This window comes from Callithrix jacchus, chromosome 7, assembly GCF_049354715.1.
Source record: "Callithrix jacchus isolate 240 chromosome 7, calJac240_pri, whole genome shotgun sequence".
Classification (NCBI taxonomy): Eukaryota; Metazoa; Chordata; class Mammalia; order Primates; family Cebidae; genus Callithrix; species Callithrix jacchus.
This window is the reverse complement of record NC_133508.1, coordinates 112,446,591-112,450,162: the sequence shown is the minus strand read 5'-3', so window position 1 is coordinate 112,450,162 and position 3,572 is coordinate 112,446,591. Positions and strand designations below refer to the sequence as shown.

Below are 3,572 nucleotides of genomic sequence, written 5' to 3'. Positions count from 1 at the left end.
GTTTTTATATTGCTTATCAATGGTCTTTCCTTTCCATATTTAGTGATCCTTTCAAGATCTCTTGTCAAGCAGGTCTGGTGGTAACAAACTCCCTCACCATTTAGTTATTGGGAAAGGATCTTATTTCTCTTTTGCTTAGAAAGCTTAGTTTGGCTGAACATGTAATTCTTGGTTGAATACTTTCTTTAAGAACATTATATAGGCTCTCAATCTCCTCTGGGTTGTAAGGTTTCTGCTGAGCAGCTCGCTGTTAGCCTGATGAGGTTCCCTTTATAGGTGACCTGCCCTTTCTCTCTAGCTGCCTTTAACATTACTTTCTTTCATTTTGACCTTAGAAGATCTGATTATGAGTCTCGGGGATGATCTTCTTCTGTAGAATCTTACAGAGGTTTTCTGTATTTTCTGAATTTGACTGTTGGCTTCTCTAGAGAGGTTGAGGAATTTTTCATAAAAGATAACTTGGAATTTGTTTTCCAACTTGTTTGTGCCCTCTCCCTCTCTTTCAGGGATGCCAATGATTAAAAATATGGAACACTCTACAAATTTGCATATCATCCTTGTATAGGGGCCATTATAATCTTCTCTGTATCATTCCAATTTTAGTACATGTGCTGTTAAAGTAAACACATAAACCAAGTTTTCTAATAACAAGGCAGATGCCTATTCCCCAAGGGCAGCTGGCTCCTAAGGAAGAGGACTGAACAGCTAACCATTCACCATAGTCCTTTTAACCTTACTCATCTAATATTTCTATTTCTATAGGAAGAAATAAAGGGTGGGACAATCAGCCAAAGTGTTTAGAGAAAATTTCTCGTTATAAACACAATCCTAAAATTCATATGGAACCTAAAAGGATCCCACATAGCCAAAGCAAGACTACGCAAAAAGAACAAACCCGGAGGCATCACATTACCTGACTTCAAACTATACCACAAGGCTGCAGTTACAAAAGTGGCATGGTACTGGCATAAAAATAGGCATGTACACTAATGACACAGAATAGAGAACCTAAAAATAAAGCTAAGTATTTCCAGCTAACTGATCTTTGACAAAGCAAATGAAAACATAAAGTAGGAAAGGACATCACATTCAACAAATGGTGCTGGGAAAATTGGCAAACCACGTATAGAAGAATGAAGTTAGATCCTCACCTCTCACATTACACAAAAATCAACTGAAGATGGATCAAAGACTTAAATCCAAGACCTGAAATCATAAAAATTCTGGAATATAACACCGGAAAAACTCTTCTCAGTGTTAGTTTAGGCAAAGAGTTCATACCAAAAACCCAAACCCAAATGCAATTTTTTTAAAAAAGATAAATAGATGGGATCTAATTAAACTGAAAAGCTTCTGCACAGCAAAAGAAATAATTGGCAAAGTAAACAGACAACACACAGAATGGGAGAAAATTTTTGTAATTTATGTACTCAACAAAGGACTAATATCCAGAATCTGTAAGAAACTCAAAAAAATATAGCAAGGAGGAGAGAGATCCAAGATGGCTGATTACTAGCAGCTCAGGATTGTAGCTCCCAGTGAAAGCACAGAGAACGAGAGGATGCCACACTTTCAGGCAAATTTTTGTTGCTCACAGACCAGGAGATTCCCAGCAGAGGAACCCCACAGGTTGCCAGCGCGACTCTTGTGGCTGGTGCGGCGATTTTGCCGGTGCCCCAGCACGGCGGTTCTTGGTGCAGAGTGAACAGGACTGGGTCCCCTTTTGGTCGACGTTTGGAGCTCCAGGAAGGCAGAGTTGCCTATTCAGCTAATTGAAAAAGGGACTCAAGAAGGAAGCCAAACCAGAGATACCCAGGCAGTAAAGCACTACAAATCTTAACACGGCTGTTTTGGCCAGCACAGTGGGTTGCTCAGATTCTGGCACTGGGAATCAACAAGTTGGAAGTCCACTCAGAGACTTAATTTGAAAGTCGGTAATTACAAAGACAACAGGTGGATAAATTTACAATGATGGGAAGAAACCAGCATAAAACGGCTGAGAATACCCAAAATCAGAATGCCTCTCCCTCTACAGGGGATCACAGTTCCTCATCAACAAGGGAACAAGGCCTGATGGAAAATGAGTGCATTCCAATAACAGAATTAGGCTGCAGAAGGTGAATAATAAGAAACTTCTGTGACTTAAAATAACATGTTCTAGCCCACTGTAAATAAACTAAGAACCTTGAAAAAAGATTTGATGAAATCCTAATGAGAATAGACAATCTAGAGAGGAATATAAGTGAATTAATGGAACTGAAGAATACAATACAAGAACTCCATGAAGTATGCACAGGTTTTAACAGTCAAATTGATCAAGCAGAAGAAAGGATATCAGAGGTCGAAGACCAATTTAATGAAGTGAAACGAGAAGATAAGATTAGAGAAGAAAGAGTAAAAAGGAATGAGCAAAGTCTCCAAGAAATATGGGACTATGTAAAAAGACCTAATTTACATTTGATAGATGTATCTGAATGTCATGAAGAGAATGAATCCAAGCTGGAAAATATTCTTCAGAATATTATTCAGGAAAACTTTCCTAACCTAGTAAGGCAGGACAATACTCAACTCCAGGTAATACAGAGAACACCACAAAGATATTCCTCAAGTAGAGCAACCCCAAGACATATAATCGTTAGATTCACCAGGGTTGAAATAAAGGAGAAAATTTTAAGGGCAGTTAGAGAGAAAGGTCAGGTTTCCTATAAAGGGAATCCTATCAGACTCACAGCAGATCTCTCAGCAGAAACCCTACAAACCAGAAGAGAGTAGGGGGTCAATATTCAAAATCCTCAAAGGAAAGAATTTTCAACCCAGAATCTCATATCCAGCCAAATTAAGCTTCATAAATGAAGAAAAAATAAAATTTTTCTTGAAGAAGCAAGCACTCAGAGATTTTATCACCACCAGTCTTGCTTTACAAGAGCTTCTGAAAGAAGCACTATACACAGAAAGGAACAACCAGTATCAGTCATCCCCAAAACTTACCAAAAGGTAAAGAGTATCTCCATGACAAAGAATCTATATCAACTAATGGGCAAAATAGCCAGCTAGCATTAAACGACGATATTAAACTCACAAATATCGATATTAATCCTAAATTTAAATGGATTAAATGCCCCAATCAAAGACACAGACAGGCAAATTGAATAAAAAGTTAAAACCCATCGGTATGCTGTATTCAGATCCATCTTATAAGTAAGGACACACAAAGACTCAAAACAAAGGGTTGGTGGAAGACTTACCAATCAAATAGAGAGCAAAACACAACACATACACACACACACACACACACACACAAAAAAAAAAACAGGAGTGGTAACTTTCGTCTTTGACAAAATAGACTTTAATAATAACAAAGACTAAAAGAAACAAAGAAGGACATTACATAATGGTAAAAGGATCAACAGGAGTCAATGATTATAAATATATATGCACCCAACATAGGAGCACCCAGATACATAAGACAAGTTCTTAATGACTTATAAAGGGATTTGGACTCCCGCACAATAATAGCAGGAGACTTTGACACCACATTGTTAATATTCGACAGATTGACGAGATAGAAAATT

At 37.8% G+C, this 3,572-nt stretch overlaps 1 non-coding gene across 1 annotated transcript; it reads right to left on the bottom strand.

Annotated features, from left to right (window-relative positions):
* Positions 1-520: 520 nt before the first annotated feature.
* On the bottom strand, positions 521-627 carry LOC118143371 (U6 spliceosomal RNA). The gene has a single exon (XR_004727598.1). It is a non-coding gene; the product is annotated as a U6 spliceosomal RNA (small nuclear RNA).
* Positions 628-3,572: the final 2,945 nt, after the last annotated feature.